Source organism: Polypterus senegalus, chromosome 1 (assembly GCF_016835505.1).
Source record: "Polypterus senegalus isolate Bchr_013 chromosome 1, ASM1683550v1, whole genome shotgun sequence".
NCBI lineage: Eukaryota > Metazoa > Chordata > Cladistia > Polypteriformes > Polypteridae > Polypterus > Polypterus senegalus.
Window position 1 is genome coordinate 339,151,823 of NC_053154.1, and position 12,844 is coordinate 339,164,666.

Here is a 12,844-nt window from a genome sequence, read left to right on the forward strand (position 1 = left end):
TTTTTTAAATCTAAGCCTGTTGTCCGTTCTATGTAGCGTCTTGGAAAGCCGTTTTTTTTCCTTGGTACGTTTTCCGAGAACAATCCTCCGAACAGAGGCTCCTCATTCACACCCTGTTTTTTCAATCTCTTTCTTTAGCGAATTCCCGACCGGGAGGTACTTTCCCTTTTTATTAAATTTCCACCTCTCCCTTCTAACTACGAGACTGCTTAAGACTCTCTCATTTCAAGAGGCTCTCTTATCATTACGTCCCAGTACCTCTCCCGGACGGTAAAGCAGTTGTACTCAGCGGTCACCGATCTTATTCCTGTCTGCAATTCGCACCTTCACTCAGGTTCTCCAACACGAGTGGAACTGTTCAGGTGCCAAATAAACAGTGGAAGTAACACCCGAGGAAGACAGGAATAGTTCAATCAATTAGTTTTTATTCAGTCACAGATGAGTACGTTGATTCATGCTTTCTGTTTCCCAAAGGAGTTTTAACCGGTTTGCTATTAGTTTTCCCCATGGTCAGTGAGTTTTCCGCACTCTTTTTGCTAAACCAGCCTCAATTGTCACTTCACTCCCGGTCCTCCTGTTCCCCGGTCCATCGGGACGATCAACCTGATTAGCGGACTGACAGTTTCACCCGAAGGCCGCTGGTTACCGCTGTTAAGGTGATCATTTCCCTGAGTGACCCGTTGAGTTCAGAATATAACCAGACCGTTAGAGCAAAGAGTCCCGCCCTCCCGCAACAGTGCTTTTTCCCGATCACGAAATGTTCAGTTATTTATCTATTCTTCCCACTCCCTTCCTTTATTTTACTTTTAAGCCTCTAAGAGACTTCTTCTTCATTTCCTAGGGAGTGTACTAACTCATGTCCTTAACATTCATAATCTTTACACTGTTTTATTTCCGAGAGCTTATCTATACATTCCGGTCCACTCACTGCCTGGTTTCTTTTCCCCGGTCGGACTCCTTCGGTCTACTCACCAAGAATTTTTCCTCCCGCCTGGAAGTTCCCAGTTTACTCGACTTTCAGGAAGAATCAGAGGAGGTCAAGGATTCCCCATGCAGGAGTCGCCCGAGGCAGGCCAGTCCTAACTTTTTCCGGATCTGGTCCTCCCGACCCGGCCGGTGTCGGTCCTTTTACCGGTCCTCTGGACGATCCCGCTCAAGGAGTCGCTTGGCCGTCTCTGCCCCAGTTGGGCGCCAAAAACTGTGAGCGCTGAAGTCGAAAACAACGGAAGAACTTAAACCCAATTAAAGTAAAAATAATTTCTTTATTCTTAATTCTTGGTGAGTAGAAAAAATGTGAGACTGCCTCTTTCCAACTCAGTCGACTGATTTGGGTTTTAGCAGAATACCTAAAGTAAACCCGTTCTCTCTTTTATATCCTAGAAAAGAAAAGAAAAAACCCTAGCAGTTCATTCTGAGGTTATACATAGTTAAAAGTTAACTCTTAAGTTATGACATACTGAAATGTCCTAAACCATTAAACAAACAGCCATTTGCATTCCTAAGGAATACACCCTTCTATTTCTACACACTTAGAATCAATTTAAACATTCTTATAGTCTAAAAAGATCTTACAATCTTCACAGGGTCTTCTGATAGTATCAAAGGTCAGTCTTTCCTCATAAAGAAATGCAAGCTAATAATGTTGTAAGTCTTTTTTTCTTTCTCACTATATATATATATGAATGACCTCCAAAGAGCCTGAGACTTTTCATATCATGAACGTGTCTGCAAAAACTGGGGTCTCCTGCCCAGCAAAAGTCGAGCAGCCAGCGCGCGTGCATAGCTGTGCCGGCCTTTGAGACGCTGACTGCACTTCTGCCTTAAGTCAAAGTGAACACTTAATTTTTTTCATCCTCCCCTGCGCTATAGCCCAGACAAGTGCAAACACGGGACCCCTTTTCTACACCACGGCAAAATAATATTAAGGCAATTCACACTTTCTTTTGCACGTATACGATTATGAGGTCCTCAGCTCGGGTTATGAAGACACGCACAGGAGTGGAGGACTGACAGTGCCATCACAGCCGATTAATGGCGGGGACGTCTCACCAGTCTACACAAGACCCACCGCGACTGTCACCAAAAGGCGATCATAACGTCAGCGAACACATCTCTCTATACTATATAAAAGAAAAAGGCAACTTTCCTTTCTTTACACCTTTTTCCTTTTATCCCAAACCAAAGCCTTTCTCTTAACACTGCAGAGGACACAAAACTAATTTTCTTTAAATGCCGGTAAGGCACATTACCAGAGGCACAAATTTGAACGCTCACATAGAAAATGTAATTTCAATGTACCTGTACTTCTTAAAACATTAATGTTTTACTGTTTAATAACTTATAGACTATAATTTATTATTTTTCCCTTGCACTCAGTGACCAAACCTATACACACACATATAGACACATACAAACATACACACAAGTATATGTATGTGTATATATATATACACACACACATACATACATACATACATAAATACACACATATATATAATTTGTGTGTGTGTATGTATGTATGTGTGTGTATATATGATGTAGATCGGTATGTATGTATATATATATATATATATATATATATATATATGTGTATATGTAGATATGTGTATAGATATGTAGATATGAAGATATGTATGTGTATATGTATATATATATGTATATATGTATGTATGTGTGTGTGTGTGTGTGTGTGTGTATATATGATGTAGATAGGTATGTATGTATATATATATATATATATATATATATATATATATATATGTATATGTATATATATATATGTATATGTAGATATGTATATAGATATGTAGATATGAAGATATGTATGTGTATATATATGTATATATATATATATATATATATATGTATGTCTGTATGTATGTATGTGTGTGTGTGTGTGTGTGTATATATATATATATGACAGCAGCAATCCAAGCTGTGAGAAAACAGTAAAAAGGAGGCGTGTCAGACGTCGTGGTACATTTTCTAATGCAGCTGGACGAAAACAACTTTGTGACACTGCCGCCAAATACACAAAACAATTACTTTCACAATCATGTTACATTATTTTAAAATGTTTCCTTTTCTTTTTCATAGCTTCTTTAACACACAACATCACTGAGAAGCGCGGATATTTTGCTATATATATATCACAGCGACACTCATAACAGTGACAAAACAATTACATTGACAATCATGTTACGTTATTTTCAAAATGTTTCCTTTTGTTTCTCTTTCCTTCTTTAACACACTACTTCTCCTCTGCCAAGCGTGGGTATTTTGCTATATTTATATATATATCTATACTAATAAAAGGCAAAGCCCTCACTCACTCACTCACTCACTCACTCACTCACTCATCACTAATTCTCCAACTTCCCATGTAGGTAGAAGGCTGAAATTTGGCAGGCTCATTCCTTACAGCTTACTTACAAAAGTTGGGCAGGTTTCATTTCGAAATTCTACGCCTAATGGTCATAACTGGAAGGTATTTTTCTCCATTAACTGTAATAGAGTTGAGCTGGAAAGACGTGGGGGGGCGGAGTTTCGTGTGACATCATCACGCCTCCCACGTAATCACGTGAACTGACTGTCAACGCAGTGAGTAGAAAACCAGGAAGACCTCCAAAAAGCGCTTAAGAAAACATGCATTATATAATTGAGAAGGCAGCAAAACAATAAGAAGCGAGCGAGTGACATATACTACCATATTCATGAGTGCTGCTACCTCGGAAAGAAAGCAAGGTGTAAACCTAAACTTTAAATTAAGTTCATAGACAGGCTACCGCTGGCGTTTCACATGCCCACAGGTAATGCGGGATACAAGTTTAATGAGAGGACGCAGGATATAAATGAGAGTTTTGATCACTTTGTAAATAAGTTAAAATTGTAGGTGAAGGGGTGTGCTTATGCAAATTCGAGAGACTGTGTTTGTGGGGATTGACAGTTAAGGCGGGTGGGGGAGTCACGTCATCATCTCCCCGCCCGTTCATCTAATTTCACTCTGAGCTGAGCTCCGCGGCTAACGCCGTCTTCCGAAGCAACTTCGTCAGATTGCCACCAAATACTCACAGAAAAATCCACAAGTTAATACACACGCGGTCTCTAGAGTTTCTCCACACTGAATCCTCCAGGCACTACTTACAAAAGGTCACATTGACAATCGTGTTACGTTATTTTTAAAATCTTTCCTTTTCTTAGCCCAAGCACAGCTGAGAAGCTTCGATGCATGTGCTCCATAACGCTAAAAATAATGCATTTAATCACACTTTGCATTACAAGCAAAGGGAGCTTTTGTCAGTGCATGATTTCCTGGTACACCAATTACATTGATCAGCGCATCCCGATTCATTTTACCCTCGCACCACCTTAGTTTGAGAAGAAGTATGAAAAAATATGAGGTTAACACAGAAAAACAGATCACCAATTCAAGCTTTATGAATAATCGATCCGCCATCAATAATTGTTTTGGTAAAGCCATCCTCCTTCCATTTTATAATTTTTCCGCCACTAGCCATGATTAAATGAACGGTAAAATAGTAAGAGCGAAGCGAGGGTGACTTATTTAGGCAGACATATATATGACAGCAACACTCATGACAATGTCAATCATGTTACGTTATTATTAAAATGTTTCCTTTTCTTTTCATTACTTCTTTAACACACTACTTCTCCGCTGCGAGGCGCGGGTATTTTGCTATATATATATATGAATGACCTCCAAAGAGCGCTGAGACTTTTCATATCATGACCGTGTCTGCAAAAACTGGGGTCTCCTGCCCAGCAAAAGTCGAGCAGCCAGCGCGCGTGCATAGCTGTGCCGACCTTTGAGACGCTGACTGCGCTTCTGCCTTAAGTCAAAGTGAACACTTTTAATTTTTTTCATCCTCCCCCTGCGCTATAGCCCAGACAAGTGCAAACACGGGACCCCTATTCTACACCACGGCAAAATAATATTAAGGCGATTCACACTTTCTTTTGCACGTATACGATTATGAGGTCCTCAGCTCGGATTATGAAGACACGCACACGAGTGGAGGACTGACAGTTTCATCACAGCCGATTAATGGTGGGGACGTCTCACCAGTCTACACAAGACCCACCGCGACTGTCCCCAAAAGGCGATCATAACGTCAGCGAACACATCTCTCTATACTATATAAAAGAAAAAGGCAACTTTCCTTTCTTTACACCTTTTTCCTTTTATCCCAAACCAAAGCCTTTCTCTCTTAACACTGCAGAGGACACAAAACTAATTTTCTTTAAATGCCGGTAAGGCACATTACCAGAGGCACAAATTTGAACGTTCACATAGAAAATGTAATTTCAATGTACCTGTACTTCTTAAAACGTTAATGTTTTACTGTTTAATAACTTATAGACTATAATTTATTATTTTTCCCTTGCACTCAGTGACCAAACCTATACACACACATATAGACACATACAAACATACACACAAGTATATGTATGTGTATATATATACACACACATACATACATACATACATACATACATACACACATATATATAATTTGTGTGTGTGTATGTATGTATGTGTGTGTATATATGATGTAGATAGGTATGTATGTATATATATATATATATATATATATATATATATATATATATACATAATCTACATATCTATATACATATCTACATATACACACATATATATATATGTATATGTAGATATGTGTATAGATATGTAGATATGAAGATATGTATGTGTATATGTATATATATATGTATATATGTATGTATGTGTGTGTGTGTGTGTGTATATATGATGTAGATAGGTATGTATGTATATATATATATATATATATATATGTATATGTAGATATGTATATAGATATGTAGATATGAAGATATGTATGTGTATATATATGTATGTATGTATGTATGTATGTATGTGTGTGTGTGTGTGTGTGTGTGTATATATATGACAGCAGCAATCCAAGCTGTGAGAAAACAGTAAAAAGGAGGCGTGTCAGACGTCGTGGTACATTTTCTGATGCAGCTACCGAAAACAACTTTGTGACGCTGCCAAATACACAAAACAATTACTTTGACAATCATGTTACATTGTTTTAAAATGTTTCCTTTTCTTTTTCATAACTTCTTTAACACATGACATCGCTAAGCTGGTATTTTGCTATATATATATATCACAGCGACACTCATAACAGTGACAAAACAGTTACATTGACAATCATGTTACGTTATTTTCAAAATGTTTCCTTTTCTTTCTCTTTCCTTCTTTAACACACTACTTCTCCGCTGCCAAGCGCGGGTATATATATATATAGATAGATAGAGATATATATATATAGATAGATATGAGAACAACATATATATATATATATATATATATATATATATATATATATAGATATAGATATAGATATATATATAGATAGACAGATATATATATATATATAGATAGATATGAGAACAACACTCATATCAATGACAAAACAATTACATTAACAACCATGTTACGTTATTTTTAAAAATTTTCCTTTTCTTTTTCATACCTTCTTTAACACACTACTTCTCCGCTGCGAAGCGCGGGTATTCTGCTAGTATATATATATATATAGATATATATTTAGATATGGGAACAACACTCATATCAATGACAAAACAATTACATTAACAATCATGTTACATTATTTTTTTAATTTTCCCTTTTCTTTTTCATACCTTCTTTAACACACTACTTCTCCGCTGTGAATCGCGGGTATTCTGCTAGTCTATACTAATAAAAGGCAAAGCCCTCACTGACTGACTGACCGACTGACTCACTCACTCACTCACTCACTGACTCATCACTAATTCTCCAACTTCCCATGTAGGTAGAAAGCTGAAATTTGGCAGGCTTATTTCTTTCAGCTTACTTACAAAAGTTAAACAGGTTTCATTTCGAAATTCTACACGTAACGGTCATAACGGTCGATAACGGTCGACAACGACCGCCATGTTGAACTTTCTTATTTATGGCCCCATCTTCATGAAATTTGGTAGGCGGCTTCCCTGCGCTAACCGAAACCGATGTACTTACTTATTTCGATGGTATGACGCCACTGTCGGCTGCCATATTGAACTTTCCAACGTTGCCAATTTTCCAACTTCCCGTGTAGGTAGAAGGCTGACCATATCTTCACGAAATTTGGTAGATGGCTTCCCTGCGCTAACCAAAACCGATGTACATACTTTTTTCGGTGGTATGACGCCACTGTCGGCCGCCATATTGAATTTTCCAAACGTCACTAATTCTCCAACTTCCCGTGTAGGTAGAAGGCTGAAATTTGGCAGGCCCATTCCTTACAGCTTACTTACAAAAGTTAAGCAGGTTTCATTTCGAAATTCTACGCTTAATGGTCATAACGGTCAACAACGTCCGCCATGTTGAACTTTTTTATTTATGGCCCGATCTTCTCGAAATTTGATAGGCGGCTTCCCTGCACTAACCGAAACCAATGTACGTACTTATTTCGGTGGTATGATGCCACTGTCGGCCGCCATATTGAACTTTTCAACAGACTTTGTTACTTATGCGCCCATCTTCAAGAAATTTGGTACATGGGTTCCCAACGCTAACTGAATCCTACTTACATACATATATACGTCCATAGCCTGCAGCTCGGTCACCGTGTGAGGTGGCGTTGTGTCCCCCATCCCAACGCCTCCCACGTTGTTGGCTGCCTGCCTATATAAGACCGTCCGTCGCTCCGGTCTCTACATTCCCTTCCTTGCTTCGCCGCGGGATTCACGTCTCCCTACTGATAACTACAGCCTTTTTATTTAATCCACGGCTTCTCCGCTGTTTTATTGTTTGTTTATTACAATTTTAGTTATTGTATAGGTATTTTAGACTTACTTTACATTGCTCAGTTACCCATTTCCTTTATCATTCCAACCCCCATTATCATGTCTATCGAGGTGATCACCATTGATCAAAGAACTGTCACTTACCAAGTGGTTTCCATGCCCGGAGATGGCACCTACCTTTTCCAGCTTTGTTACATATTGCACGGCCATATCAGGCTCACTCTTGATATCCGGAGGAACATTGTGTCTCATGTATTGAATGACTGGGACAGGTTCAAGGTGTGGACTGATGATGGTACAGGTGATGATTATACTACACAGGAGCACTATAAGAGTGAAATGCTTAAGCCCTTTGGAGGTGGGAGGGTGGGGAATGTGGAAGTAGTTTGGTCAAGGGAGATGTAATTTTTTATGGTGGGTAAGACAGGACTACGTTGCCTTCCGTTTTTGGTGATGATGTGTGAGAGAATTAAAAAGCCAAAATCATATTGGAGGAGGTAGCCATACAAGGGGACATGGATATGAAAATCCTTATTACTTATTTGTCCAAAAAGAGATGGGATACCCACCAATTTTGAATGCTTGATTCTGACTGGCTGGCTGTCACCTTGTCATTAAGTACTTATATACTCTTTCTGGAGACTTTAACTGTATAGTGAACCCAGATCTGGACAGGATTATAATCCCATAATCTTTCTCTTTGACCCATGGAAATTTTTATAGAGAACAATTCTGTTTGCGTCAGTACATCACACTTTCTTGAGCTTAACTCACGTGGCATTCCCTGTGCCACCATTGCAGCCCTACTTGTTGTAGGTGTCAACTTTTTTGAATTTTAACTGAAATAGTGGGAGTGTCAGTGTGTTTTTCTTAGTAGCTGCTATGGTTGTGGTAGGAATTTAACATCTTATTAAAGAAATAAACATCCTCTAACAGGACAAATCAGTAATCAGGCAGGAGAAAAGCTGCTCATTGCATCTTTTTAATGACTCCACCACCCTTGAAATTTTTGGGCATATGACAACTGTCCATTCTGGTTGTTTTACAGGACATCTGCTGATTTCTTAGTCATCTCTTAGTCATCTTTCAGAACATTTTGTTCACTTGACCTTTATCTTGTTTCTTGATATGCCTGCAAAGGTTTCTAATGTTTATTAAAGCTTTATGCTATTTCTTTTAGATGAATGTTTGAGACTTAAGAGTTGAAATTACATTATTTTTGGTGGTGTTGCAAAATCATTATTCTAACTCCACAGCCCTTCAAAAAATAGGCACGGTTTCAGGTACACTAATAGGAGTAGAACTGCTAACTAAACACACTTCAAAGGGTTTATTTTTTAAACAGAAACTTGGACTTGGTTAAAAATGGTCATGGGTGTTGAAAGAAACACAAAATGACAGTGACAGTAACAGTAACAGCAATCTAAAACAAAGAACAAAATGGTGGAGCAGAAACAATACAAATTGTTTTAACAATTTGGCAGTGGCCAAATTAACCCAAACATGTAGAATAGTATTTCTTAGGCTCTAAACCACTAAAAATCATGACTCTGTCTTCTAAATGAGAATGCTCAGATTGACAATAAAGTTTTGGTTTAAAGAACAGAGAAAGTGTTCCCATCTATATTATCTCAAGATCAAACTAGATCAAAAGTAGACATTTAGTTTCAAATGTTCAACGATTCTTTAATGTAATATATTCTTCTGCAGTATCTGAGTCTCCAGGCATTCTGTCATCGTTGGATGCAGAAAAAGCTTTTGAATGATTTGAATCAGATTATTTATTTACAGTTGTAAAAACATGGGTTGGGTGCAGTATATATACATGGATCAATTTTTATCCAGTCTAGAAGCTTTATTTCTTATAAATAACGTCCATTCTTAACGTTTTAAACTGGAGGTTCAACCAGACAGGGATTTTCACTAATTCCAATGCATTTTCAGTTGGCTATTCATTTTGAATGTAATCCAATATAAAATGGATCATAAAGGAGAGGCCTGCACACAAACATTCACTCACAAGTTTCCAGAGGTCACTAGCAAGATCTGGAGTGATGAAGATATCCCATTAAACTTCAAAAATGCCAAAATTGTCATCATTTTCAAGGAAGGCAGAAATTCAGACAGTGGAAACAACTCTGGCACTACTGCCAGACTCCTGTGTTCTCAAACAGGTCGTTTACTGACACCTGAGACATTTTGTGTTGCCAGAGGAACAATTTCAAAGATTCCCTGAAGATTTACTTTCAAAAAGGCCAAATCAACATCACTAGTTGGGAAGCCCTCGCTATAGAATGTCCCATTAGTGCTGCATTGTTCATCAGTTGGAAACCCAGTTTGAGGACAGTTGTCAAATCAGACAAAAGGTGATGATGGAAAAAGAAGGAGGAGAACCTAATTTTGTAAAGCCACCTCCAAACAACACAACCTGTTTGTCTTTAGTGACCATTATAGATGTTGTTCTTTAAATAGGCCACTGATTACTTTTAGTCCTGAAAGACTGAAACATATACTGTATATATATGTAAAAGGGAGGCCTCACAGCGGCATGGAAGGTCTCCGAATTCCAGCTGAGCCTCATGGACATTGTAGTTTTTATGGACAGCCCTGCTGGATACCATGGGGGCCACCAGGAGCCGCTATAGGGAGGCTTGGGGAGTGTTATTTGCCCTATGCCCCGGAAGTACTTCCAAGTCTAATGAACGGAAGTAATGATGTACTTCCGGGGTGAGAAAAAAGGACTTTTATCTGACCCAGAAGTGATAAGGAATTATGGACTAAAGGATGAGAACACTTCCGGGTCAGGAACTATAAAAGGACGATGGGAACTCCCAGACAATGAGCTGAGCTGGGTGGTAGGAGGGCAACGCGTCTGGGAGTCGGAGGATTGGTTATTATTATTTTATTGTGTTTATTGATGAGTAGTGTAGAGTGGAGGGTGCTTGGTGCACATAATTCTAATAATAAAAATAATTATTGTAGCACATTTACCTGGTGTTTGGCGTGGTACCTGAGGGTTCAAGGGAGCAATAGCGCCCCCTACTGTCACACTGGCGTAGCCGGCAGGATTCTCTGGCCGTCGATTTGGCAGAGGACCAGTTTTATAAAATTTGTGTGGGCAGACAATCCTAAGAAGGTCGCATCCAAGCATCCGCTGGTAGAAACGCTACCCTCAACAGAGTGTGCTGCAACAGAAAGCCTTTCTATACCTCGATCCGCAATGAGGAAGAAGACCAGTAAAAAGACTCCAGTCCTAATTGATGCAGAGAGGAAGTGGACTTACCTGACGGGCTGTGAGGAAGACAGGGTGCTGATTAAGGCCGAGCAAGCTCGAGCGGCGTGACAGCAGGAACACTGTCAGAAATTGGACACACCGAACTTCCTTAATGGATTGGGAAAACATCCTTTAAATGCCGAGGTATGTGCCGGAAAAATGTCCGAATTCCCGGGGATTTATTATTCCTGTTTTGCTGAAGCCTGCCTACAGAAAGCAGACGCTGAATCGGTCGCCCGCCTCACACCTAGGCTAGATGGCCACGATAAGAAGAAATAGAGCTATTCTAGGACTCTTCAGGGGCTAAGCTTATTGGTCGACGATAGTCACCTGGACTATCCTGGGGCAGGACGGGTAAGCCATAGACAAAACAGGGCGTCAACTGCCAAGGAAGAGACAGTCCTATTCGCCAAATATGGGCACGTGATCTCCTCAGATGGATTATGAGAAGGAGAAGGTTGACTATCGTGCATAGGTGAAGTCGTCGCTTACTCGATGGAATCGAGCTCCCTGAAGGGGAAGGGGGAGGCAGGCGAAGCAGCACCAGCCGTAATTGAAAGTAAAGAGGGACGGGAAATGACTGAACGGTCCGCCGCTAAAGTAGAACACTTCGGGATCTATTAAAGGACCATGGGAATTCCCAGACAATGAGCTGAGCTGGGTGGTAGGAGGGCAACGAATCTGGGAGTCGGAGGATTGGTTATTATTATTGTATTGTGTTTATTGATGAGTAGTGTAGAGTGGAGGGTGTTTGGTGCATATAACCCGTCCATTTTGCAATGCACGATGGGATTTGTAGTTTCGTTTTTCCAGGTAAAAGATAATTTTCTACTCCAGACTGTGTGATATCTTCTTCTTCTTTCTTACTATATAAAAGCGGTCGGGATTGTCGTTACGTTCCGTGAGTGGAAAGCGTAGTGGTATTCCGCTTATCACAGACTTACTACTTGCAGCTTACGGTACGAAGCAACATGATGTGAGCAGAGTTCTGGTGCTCCCATCATTCCCTTGCTTTTGTGTGCGATGAGCAGGAAAAATAGACAAAATTATGTCTCTGGAAATAATTAATGTTGATGGAGTACAAATGCCTCACCGCGTAGTAAATATCAGGGGGGTTCAAAAGGGTGACCTCAATATAGAAAAAAGTTTAAATTTCATCACAAAAATAACAGAAACTATGAGTATTAAAGTAACACCGCTCAAATGCAATATAACCAAATTAATGAGTTTATTATAAAATATCAAATTGATCTACATATTGGATTGCCTTAAGAAGTGGTCAACTTAAAAGTCGGTCGCCTTAAAAGGCGGGTCAGCCTAGTTATAATAAACTCTATGGAGTTTACTAGTTCTCATTTTGATTTATTTAGTTTTTCATTTTCATGCTTTTTAGAACAGGGTAGTTGCAAATTTCACCAAACCAGTCCACATGTCAGTTTTAATTGGTCCTTGAGTTCAAAAATAAATTAATCAGCCTTTACTTTATTCTACTTTGTTGATATATATTTTTTTACACTTCATTATTCTTGATTTTAATGCTATAAAAGTTTAATTCATTGGTTTAGTTTGGTTCATAGCATTTTGAGGTAAACTGCATCAAATAGAGCAGACTGAAGAAGTAGGAAGTTGATGGTGAATGCAGAGCGATCATCAAAGAATTGACTGCAAAATACTTTTATCAGAGGTTAGAACAAAGGTTATATTTATAGAGTTGTAAGGAAAGTGTTGCAG